At 35.1% G+C, this 12,116-nt stretch overlaps 1 pseudogene; it reads right to left on the reverse strand.

The window, feature by feature from the left end:
• Window positions 1-10,712: 10,712 nt before the first annotated feature.
• LOC100934541 lies at window positions 10,713-11,234 on the reverse strand (annotated as a pseudogene).
• Window positions 11,235-12,116: the final 882 nt, after the last annotated feature.

The following is a 12,116-nucleotide window of genomic DNA, read 5'->3' on the forward strand; positions in this document are numbered from 1 at the left end:
TTTAAATGGAATGCTATTGTTTACTTTCAACCTATGAACTGCATGGACAGCTCCCTGGTAAAGGAAGAGTTTATCAATGCTACTTAATCAACATTTATAAAGCGCTTACAAAAATTTTGTGTCTGACACGCAATTATTAGACAGTGAGTATACAAAGACATTCCTATCCTCACAGGACTTATATTTTATTGGGAGGACACAGCTTCTATCCAAGTAAGCCTGCATGTGTCAATGATTACAAGAAGCTCTTTCGAAAACGATATAGTGTTCTTATATCTTTAAAAGCCAAATGGAATGTTGTGAGAAAAGCAATTTGGAGTGTTAAGTGTCTGAAGCCAGTTGACAAAATCTTGTCATGAGAAGCTTCTCCCTATGAGCTTAGGGAGAGGAAAGTTTATTTATTTATTTTTTAAAAAACTGATCCAAACCCTCTCATTTTACAAATGAGGAACCTGAGGCAGTTAAATAAATATTAATTCTGTCACTCCAGAGTTTTGCAATTAGTATCTCTGCTGAATTCTGAACTTGAGTCTTCCTGACTCTTACGTCTAGAGCTGGAGCTGGAGAAGTACAAAATACACACACTTCTCTCGGAACAATTTCCTTAACTCTTATATTATGAAGAAAAATTATAAAGGGAATTCTGTGAAAATTGTGAGAAATTAGAAGGCACGATATATTCTGGAAAGATTGTTTCTTATAAAGACTGAAGACAGGCTCATTCTTATGACCACAATATTACAAATATTTATTATCTATTTCACTTGTTAATTAATTATATTCAACAATTTTAATATGTATATAAAAACATTAAGGGATTTTAATATGTAAAAAAATAAAAATAATTACTACTGGGAAAGGAAGTTTTCCAGGATACTTAATAAAAAATATTTAATGAACTGAGGTATGGAATCAAACAAATTAATTAGTGAGGAGGTTGAAATAGTAATTAAAAAGAAAATATCTATACTTACCTTTGGATTTCTGTAATGCTTGATTAAAGATTAAATTATAATTAAATCAATAAGATTAAACATAAGTACATAAGAACATAAGTATCAGCCTAAGGAGTAACCTATAAAAGTTGTCCTCTAACCCTGTCATGTGTCATAATATCTTGTTATTTAAGAATTTTTGGGGTGGGAGAGCGTTGGCAACTATGGTGATCAAAAAAGCCTTGATGAAGAAGGTACTTAAGCAAAATTTTAAAGGAAATAAAGGATATTGAGGGCCAAAGAGGAGGAAGGAATAGATTCTAAACATGGGGTTAAATCAATGTGAAGATATGCTCAGGAGATGGAATATTATCTGTGAGATATGAGAGGACCAATTTGGATTATAGAGTGAAAGAAGGGAAATGATATACAGAAAGGTTAAGAAAGTATGTTGGGATCAAGTTGAGAAGGGTTTTAAAAATAATTTGATCCTAGAGGCAATAGGGAAACGCTAAAGTAAAGAAAAGAGTCACACGATTAGACCTATATTTTAGAGAAAATCACTTTGGCAGCTATGTGTAGAGTATATTGAAGGGGGAAAAAACTTGTGACAGGGAGACCAATAACAATCAGAAGGCTATATTGCAATTCTCCAAAAGACATGTGATGGAAGTAAGGAAGAATGTGGAGTCAGATTAGCCCCAAGGTTGCAAACTTGAGTGACTAGAAAGATTTGAAGTAAATAATTAGTTTACATTTAGACATTTGAGTTTCAACTACCTATAGAACATCCAGTTTAAAATATCCTCTCTGAAATACTTGGTTGGATGTATAGGACTGGGAGGAGGTGGAGAGAGGGAGGGGAAAAGTAGGAACAGAAGTGAGTGCAAGAGATAAAATTGTAAAAAATTACCCAGGCATGGGTTCTGTGAATAAAAAGTTATAATTATTAAAAAATAACTTAAAAAAAAAGAAATATTTGGTTGGATCTTAAACGAGACTAGGGCTGAAAATATACACATACAAACATAAACAGTCAATTCTTATTTTTTTTCACAGATTCAATATTTTCAAATTCTCCTACTTGCTTACCCCTAAGTTGATGCTTCTGGTGCTTTTTCAGTAATTTGCTGACATGTTCAGAGAACCAAAAGAATTGATTATTGGACAGGGACAATCTGGCCTAAAGTCAAAGAGGTGATGCTCTACCTTTTTTTTTTTTTTTTTTCCCTTGAGGCAACTTGCCCAGGGTCACATAGCTAGGAAGTGTTAAGCATCTGAGGTCAAATTTGAACTCAGGTCCTCCTGACTTCAGGACTGGTGTTCTAGCCACTGCACCACCTAGCTAGCCTGCAGCTGAATAGAACTTTAAGGTAAATAAGCACAATCAATTTATTAGCAAAGTATGAATTTGCCATTAAACAGGGTCTCAGTTTCTTCAGCTAAGATCCTGAATGGGGGTTGACATAATTTTTATAGAGAAAAGGAGGAACATCCCAAAACAGGAAGTAACATATAGCTGAGGAAGACAGTCCAAAAACAGGAAGTAACATATAGCTGAGGAAGACAGTATGATTGATTACAAAATTGGAAGCATCACAGGCATGGATTGGCTGGAACTCAAAAATACAGTGTTATCAACAACCTTTACTTCCATCTCATTGCCAGCAAATTCTGACTGATTTAGTCCACCTTCAAGAATGACTAATGGTATATAGATAATAAATTTTCTCTAATTATATGAGGACAACTAATGGAGATAGAGTATGGAGATATGTAGTATGGAGATAACAGATTTCTTTTAATTAAAGTGACATAAGAAAACTGAACTTTTAAACTTAACTCAGAGAAGAAGATTAAACTTCTGAACCTATGAACTTTTGGATTTAAAGACAAAGCAGTTATACAAACTAATAGAGAAATATTGAATGAAACAACTAAACAATATCAACAGAATCAATTTGATTTTTTTCAATTTTTCAATTCTACTGTAATTCCAAAGGACTCATGGTGAAAAAAATGATATCCACCTCCACATAAGGAATTGATGAACTCAGAGTATAGATTGAACCACATTTTTTTCTTTTTCTTTCTTCCTTTTTGTGGGGGAAGAACATGACTAATAGGAAAATATGTTTTGCAACACGACTAATGTGGAAATATATTTTACATGATATCAGGTTTATAATGGATATTATAAATCTTGTCTTCTTGGTGAATAGGGGAATGGTGGAAGAAAAAAAGAATTTGGAATTGAAAAAAATAAAATTGAATTTTAAAAAAGAATGATGCTGCTATTGTCAGTAATAATAGTAATTGATTTTATATAGCTTTTATAAATATTTATCAGTTTATAAACATTATCTAAAGGTATATTCAAAATAACCCTGAGACTTAGGTACAATTATTATTACCATGTATTTAGTTGATTGAAGGGACTCAAAACCAGATAAGCCAAGCTATTTTAAAACTTATTTAGCCTCTTCTAAATAGAAGGATGGACAAATATGAAAAAATCCATTAAAGACTTAATCAATTCTTCATCCATGCACTTGTTACAATTAAATAAATCATACAGATAAATGATTATTTAGCAAGCAGTTAAGAAACAAACTAGGTTCAGGGGCCTTGGTAGCTACAAACTGGAAGAGCTGAAAAACAGGATGAAAGGTCCAGCTATTCTGGAGAGCAATTTGGAACTATGCTCAAAAAGGGACCTGTATGTGCAAGAATATTTGTGGCAGCCCTCTTTGTAGTGGCCAGAAACTGGAAACTAAATGGATGCCCATCAATTGGAGAATGGCTGAATAAATTGTGGTATATGAATATTATGGAATATTATTGTTCTGTAAGAAATGACCAGCAGGATGATTTCAGAGAGGCCTGGAGAGACTTACATGAACTGATGCTGAGTGAAATGAGCAGGACCAGGAGATCATTATATACTTCAACAACAATACTATATGATGATCAATTCTGATGGACGTGGCCCTCTTCAACAATGAGATGAACCAATCAGTTCCAATAGAGCAATAATGAACTGAACCAGCTACACCCAGCGAAAGAACTCTGGGAGATGACTATGAACCATTACATAGAATTTCCAATCTCTCTATTTTTGTCCACCTGCATTTTTGATTTCCTTCACAGGCTAATTGTACATTATTTCAAAGTCTGATTCTTTTTGTACAGCAAAAATAATTGTTAGGACATGTATACATATTTAACTTAAACTTTAACATATTTAACATGTTTTGTCAACCTGCCACCAAGGGGAAGGGGTGGGGGGAAGGAGGGGAAAAGTTGGAACAAAAGCTTTTGCAATTGTCAATGCTGAAAAATTACTCATGCATATATCTTGTAAATAAAAAGCTATAATAAAAAAAAAAAAAAAACAGGATGAAAGGGCTAAGACACCCGGTTTCTTATTGGAGAAAGAGATCTTATTGTCTCTTTAGACATTGAAATGAGGGTGAGGATTGATTGGAAAGGATTAGAAGAATATCAGAAAATGTTGAGGAGAAAAGGAAAGGGATAGTTTTGTGACATTCTTTTTCAGGTCACTCTTGGAAGGAGGAAGCAATCTTTTGCCTTCTCCAAACTAAGGTGACTTTGAGATTTAATTTCACAAAGTGGTTTTTATTGTTCAATAATTTCAGTTATTTCTGTCTCTTTGTGACTCTGTTTGGGATTTTCTTGGCAAAGATATTGGAGCAGTTTCCATTTTCTTTCCAGCTCATTTAATTGATGAGAAAACTGAGTCAAATAGAGTCACATAGCTAGTAAGTGTCTAAGACCAGATTTGAACTCAAGTGAATTTTCCTGACTTCAGGCCCAGAACTCCATCTATTGCACAATCTAGCAGTTCACAAAATGGTGGGGAAAGGCAAAATGGAGTCACTAATGCTATTTCAATATTATACAGCTGTGTTGATTTAGAAAGACTCAAGGAAATTTTTTGTTATCCATGCAGGTGTCAACCTGAAAGATTTGGAAGCTGTCCTGTATCAAGAAAGTGATGGGTCATCAGAAACAAACTGTATTATTCAGCAAAGTCTGATTAACAGTGAGACTCATTTTCCTGTCTATAAACTTGAGTTCTTAGCTTTGAAATAGGCTTTCATTGAGAAGTTCAAAGACTATGTTTATGATACAAAACTCCATGTATGTACTGACAACTATTCACTGGTGTATTTTAGATGCTACTTGTTAAGAGAAGTATAGTAGCACTAGCCAATTAAGACGTCAGCATACACTATGGGCTTTGAATGTAGATAGATTGACCAGAATGCCACATGACCCTGGAATTATAGTATTATCAGAAAAAGGTATAAGAACTATCTGTGATATGCAAGAAGCTACAACCAGTTAAAAGAAATTTTGGACAGAATTGCCAAATATCTTGCTCCATTGTACCAGTCTTGCTTGCCTGCATTATGTATAAATGATTGGCCGTGAAAAAAGAAGGTTGCTGGAAGACTAAGTAAGACAAGCTGAAAAAGAAGATGATCCTAAAAATTTCATGTTTCTATCAGGAGAAAGTACTTACCTTTTGAGGCAATGGCAGAAGATATATGGTGGAAAATTGAATTAAACTATAGCTGATCCCATTCATGGAACTAGGAAGCAGATTTTGCTACCCAGTGCACACTGACCTATAGCCATGAATACCTTATGCAGTAACTTTGGACAGAGATATCAAGAAAAAACACTATATATGGTAAGAAAAAGATTTTATTTTACTGGCTCCGAATGGCTGCAAATGTCACTAAGCAGTGTGAAACTTGTGCCAGATGCATATAAAAAAAACAAAAAAAAATACCAACTCCTGTTACATATTTGGAGAATAGAAATACTAGCAAGATTCTCTAAGCTCTGTCTGTGCTGACTTTCTGTCTTTTGAAGAAGTCATATTTTAGGGGGCTGCTAGTTGGTGCAGCGGATAGAGCATCAGCCCTGAAGTCAGGAGGGCCCGAGTTCAAATTTGGTCTCAGACACTTTCTAGCTGTGTGACCCTGGACAAGTCACTTAACTCCAATTGTTTAAGCAAAAAAAAAAAAAAAAAAAAAAAAAGTTATATTTTAAGGAGGAGTGACCGTTTCACCAGTATGCATATATATACCCAGCCAGAAACCAGAAAACATTCACTGTTGTCAAAGTGTTGCAGGAAAAGTATTTTTCAATACATAGATTCCTGACAAAACCCATTTTAACTAAGGTAGACACTTAGAGAACAAGCTGTTCAAGGAAATGTTAGCTCCAAGAGGTATCAAAAAAAGTATTCTTTGCCATCCACAAGGGATCCCACAACCTGAAACATTACTTACATATGATGAGAATTCTGAGACCAGAACAAAAAACATTCAGTAGAGTCAACATGTGCCACTTTCTCTGTCCGTGACAACACAGCAGATGGAGGCAGAATTGAAAGTCGCTCTGCATCCCTGAGTGAGTGCAGATATTTGATCATTACCAGATATCTGTTCCATTGCATGTTCTCCACTGTAGACATCACTTTTAACCCATTTAACTAACTGTGGCCAGGAGCAAAGAGTAACCCCCAAATGTCTTCCTTCCCTAGCCTGCACTTTGGGGATTTTCCCATAGAAGTGACATAAATGATACAGATTTTTATCATCTGATGATTCTAAGACTCTGGAGTTTCTAAACTATTACACATGAGTTCTCTCCAGTGTGTTCCCTCTAAACTTGGTCAACCAAGCTTTTGGGTCAACTAAGTGGCACAGTATATAGAGCACCAGGCCTGGAGGCAAGATAATCAGAGTTCAATTTTGCTCTCAGGCACTTACTAGCTGTCTGACCCTGAAAATCACTGAACCCCTATTTTCCTCAGGTCCCTAATCTGCAAAATGGGGATAACAATAACACCTACCTACTGGAGTTGTTGAGAGGATCAAATAAGTAATAATTGTAAAACACTTAGAGTGCCCAGCAAATAGTAAATACCCCAAAAATGTTAGTTATTCACTTCAGGGAATAGAATTATTGATGGACAATACTCAGCTGGTATGGCTTCTGCCAGGATGCAAGTCTCTGCTGCTACACTGGCCCTTCAATGGATTTGGCTATTGCTCTTAATAAATTCTAGACTTTTATTGCTGGTGGGACCACAAATAGTTTTGATGAATCTCCCAGGGTTAATTGTTACTTGAATATTCCCATCTCAAATATTCATTCATCAGAGACCAGGGGAAAAAACCAAAATACCACATTCTTAGGGACATATGGGACCCAGGTATGAAATACAGTAAAATACTCTATGCCCCCTTCTAGTGACTCACAGCAATATTCTTCACTTAAAAATCACCAATAAAGAGAGAAAGTAGTTATCCCATCTTGAAGGTCCTCAGCTAATCAGAAAACTCTTTGTTATCATAAGGCTAGACTTTGTCACTCATCACCAGAAGTAGACTCATCAAGTGTCCACATATTGCATTGGAATTAAGAAGGGAATATTGAGCATGCTCATAACATACCAGGAAGGGCAAATCTGTGTACTCAAAGAAGTAGATCCTCATTGGCCAGTATCCCCATTACAGCATTTAGGCCATAATACCATAGATGAAATAACTAGTCTGTCAACTTAACTCATAGCAAAAGAATCAAGATTGCCTATGTATCAATTTAATAGAATACATTAGAATATTATGGTGATATTACAGATACAAAGTCCTCTCATTCAAATAATTTTGCCATTGTTTGTATTTCTGTGATTTAAAAAACCATTATCTCATCCTGGAGACCTTGAGGCTGTTATGTTACTAATCTGTCATAATTTAATATCATAAATATATCTTTGACTTGCTTTCCTTTTCCATTAGATAATCACTGTTCTTGAGTTGTAACTTTAATACAAAACATATCGTTTTACATAACAGCTTAAATTCTCTAGAAGTCACATAGCAAGGTTATATAAGCCTCTAGATTTTCTTTGTTAATTGGGATTCTTGGCAGCTATGGGGAAATTTAAATCAACCAATGATGCCCCTCATAATTGCTTGAATTATTAATAGATCTATATTTCCAATGGATATCATTCCCATAATGCAAAATGAAACAATTCAGTTTATTTACTTTGACAAATTCACCATAATATTGTAAATAATATTGTAAAAATTAGACACAAAAGTACTGAGTGTGTGGGAGTTTGAAAATCCAGGGGTTAAGTCAAGCTACTGTGGCTTATTCAAGATGTGGTAAAATTTAATAGCATAGTTTTACTTTCAACTTTGTTTCAGTCAGTGAATGGGTAGCCTTTTTGGCATGGGGGAATCACATTTCATTTGAAAATCACATTAAGATCCTGTGAAATAGAGTAAATACCAGCCAAGTTCATTATAAATTATGATTGGATTGATTATAAACCTAGCTTTAAAAAATAGGGAAGAGCCCTAAAAAGGAAACTAGAAACATAGAGATACCAATCAAGTTTTATTTATGTGGACTATGAATCCAAAGGACTTTATCAAAGGAAAGGACCTTGTTGCAGTCACAGAGTACTGGATTCAGTTCAGGATATGGGCCTAGTACCAAAGATTTGCCAGGTTTATACTTTTTTAAACCTCCAGGGAAATCTCTAAAACAAAGCTTAAGTGGGACTTGTGTGTACAGTCTCCCCAATATATGCACCTACTACATTATCTCTCTTTTTTTTTTAAAGGTTTTCATAATACAATATGAGTATCAAGTAAAGAACAGCTGTTTATTTCATCCTTCACAAATACAGCTTTAAGTCACAAAAGACTCATGAGCATGCATTAAAAATATAGAAACATAAAATATCCCCAATGGCCTATTGAAATTCATTATACTTCCCCTACGAGATAAAGACAATTTTGTGAGACTGTTCATAAACCCTAGATCTCTGACCCACCCTGGGTCAAGCATGGCTTTTTTATACTAGAATATGGTACTTCTGTAAGAAACACACATCTATGGATATCTCTCAGTAAGCATATAAAACTCAAGATTAATCAAACTCTCAAACTAGGAACACAAATTTCTCTGTAATATTAGTTATTGACTTCTTTCAGAGAGTGAAACAGAAAAGATGGCTACTAGGGATGATTCACCTAAGCAAGTATCTGTTCCCAGAACTATGGGTTTGTGCTATAAGTCACTATTGCTACTTGGAAGGGAAAAGGAGAATTCTTTTTCCTATACCCCTGAAAAGTGTAAGGGGGGAAAGTACGATCATAGTGTCCCAAAGGAAAGAGCCCAAAAGAAAACTCTGAGTTATTTCAATATATTTCATAGAGCTCTCTGAACTAAGGTTGTATCTCAAGATTCTGTCCTCTGACACCATTTATCTTCATCTTTTATTCCCACCTCAAACTAGCTCTTTCTGTAAGTAAATGCTTAACAAGCAGCTCACAAGAGTTTTATGTTTATCTGCATATTAACATTTTCTCTATAACTTTATTAAGTCTAGATAATCAACAAAATAATAAATCAAGTCTGATGTGTAGCATCTGCTAATTTCCAAGGTGTAGGTGCTCAAACTGAAAATTTAGCAGTCAGTTTAAACTGGCTCCAGTACACCCCACTTCCACTCTCAAATCAGAAGTTTGTATGTCTTCCCAACAAAATAAGTCTCTTAACAATCAGTCAGAGCACCACCGCTTTTTCCACTGTCCTTTAGAGGTACTCTTTTCTGACAAAGGTCCATACCCTGTTAAATCAAGTGAAACAGGGAATACTCATTTGTTCAGTTCCCTACTACATTTGCTTTCATCAGACTAACCATTCTTATCCAAATACAAATACACCCAAGAGTGTACTCCAGATCTTGGAGCACCATCTGGTGGTTTAACCTAATTATAGCATCTCACCTACAACTATAAAATAATGCAACCCAGTATGGACTAGCTATGCTTTATAAATGTATAAATGAATCCCAGCAGTAGCCATGGATATTTTTTAGCACTAGTCTTTTAGTAAGAGCTCTTTGACTTGCATAATTTTGTGGGGTTCTTTGGATCAAGAGAATACCTGACCATTTAAAATTATTAGCTAAGACAATTCAAGGACCTTTCATCATTTCTTAGCACCTATTTAGTAGCCCTCTACTTGTTGCAGAATCTTCTTTCTCTCATCCTTTCCTTATTCTTATCCTTGAAGAAAGAAAGAGAGAGAGAGAGAGAGAGAGAGAGAGAGAGAGAGAGAGAGAGAGAGAGAGAGAGAGAGAGAGAGAGAGAGAGAGAGAGAGAGAAAGAGAGAGAGAGAGAGAGAGAGAGAGAGAGAGAGAGAGAGAGAAAGGAAGGAAGGAAGGAAGGAAGGAAGAAAGAAAGAAAGAAAGAATGGAGGGATGCTTCAAAGTGTATTCTGAGTCCATTAGTTCTCCATCTGGAGATGGATAGCATTTTTCATCATGAGTCCTTTGGAACCATGGTGGGTCACTGTGTAGATTAGTTACTTTCTTTTAAAGATGATTATCTTTACAATATTGTTCTTACTATGTACAATACTCTCCTGGTTCTGCTCATTTCACTTTGTATCAATTCATACAAACTTTGCCAGTTCTTTCCCATCCCCTTCATCATTTCATTTCTTTAAAAAAAAAAAAAAAATTCAGGGGCAGCTAGGTGGCATAGTGGATAGAGAACCAACCCTGAAGTCAGGAGGACCTGAGTTCAAATGTGGTCTCAAACACTTAAAAGGCCCTATCTGTGTGACCCTGGGCAAGTCACTTAACCCCAATTGCCTCTGCAAATAATAATAATAATAATAATTTCCCTTTTATTTGCACTGTCATATTTACTCCCATGCCATAAGCTTTTGTTTCTTTAATTTCTTTTGGTTTATCTTTTTCTTTTGAGCAATCTCCTTTTCTGATTTAGAAAAATTTGTTCCTTTTCAGTAAGCATCATCTCTATATGGTAAGGAGAACTCATGTATAGGTTGACTTGACTATGAGTTCTAGAAGTTACACTGTCTCATTTTGGGAGCCTTGTTAATATGTTCAATTAAAGAGAATCCACATCCAAACTTTCAGGTGCATGTTACTCACTGTATTTTTAAGCTTTTGCAGTAAGAACTCAGCATTCTTTTTTGAGCCACCAACCTTGTGTCCAATCCCATTGCTTAGCCTGGGCACATTTACCAACTCCACTATTATATTGGCAAATGGAAATACATTGTTTCTTCAATGTAACATCTTTCAAATACTTGGTAGCTTTTCGGATGTGCATGCCCTTGATAGCTTGGGCTGGAAATTTGAGCTCTTTGACTTGCATAACTTTATGGAGTTCTTTGGATCAAGAGAATACCTGACCATTTAAAATTATTAGCTAGACAATTCAAGGACCTTTCATCATTTCTTAGCACCTATTTTTAAAAAATAGATACTGGGTTATATATGAGTCTTTACATGAAAGGTTCGACCAAGGTGGTTCCCTGTTTTTAGAGATTAATGCAAAATTTAACGTCTACCAAGACCAATCCTAAATTCTAGACAGATCTTGAGCCACTGTCCTTGGACTGATTTCAGAACTGATTGACAAGAAATTTGGAGAGAGGAGGGAACCCATACTGCAGCATGTCATACTTTTTCACACTCTAGACTGGTTGTCACTGCAGCCTATTCCTATACTGGCAAATCTAGGTTTCCAAAGAAGGAACATTACCATATTATTACACTTTAATTCTTTCAAGGTTCTAAGGCTAACCCAGTTGTGAGGGAAATACAGTTTTTTCACTTGCCATTTTAGCTTATACTTTCATTTACACAGACCAGTCTCTCACAAGGATAACACTTTTAGATATTAAATAAATATATCCTGAGTAAATACTCAGCAATAAAGGAAAAGAATAATACCATATTCATCATATATTAAAGCTAACACAGGAATAATAAATACATTTTATTGTAATGTAATTTATACATATACCTAGGATACCTTCTCCCACCAATGCACTTATTATTTGTGTGTTTACTTAAAGAAACCTAGAAATATAACACACAAGTAAGGAGAAGCCAAATGTTACAGACACATCACAACTCTAGAATGCAAACTTTAAATTTATCCATCCATTCAGGAACATCTGTACCACAAGAATTTGCTTATTTGGTAACTACTCCCTTACTGATCTTCACTGATCTTCAGCTGGGAAAATCTGCTTCTTTTCTAATCTCAAATTAAATTATTTACAAGCAATTTT

This window comes from Sarcophilus harrisii, chromosome 5 (genome assembly GCF_902635505.1).
Source record: "Sarcophilus harrisii chromosome 5, mSarHar1.11, whole genome shotgun sequence".
NCBI classification, from domain to species: Eukaryota; Metazoa; Chordata; class Mammalia; order Dasyuromorphia; family Dasyuridae; genus Sarcophilus; species Sarcophilus harrisii.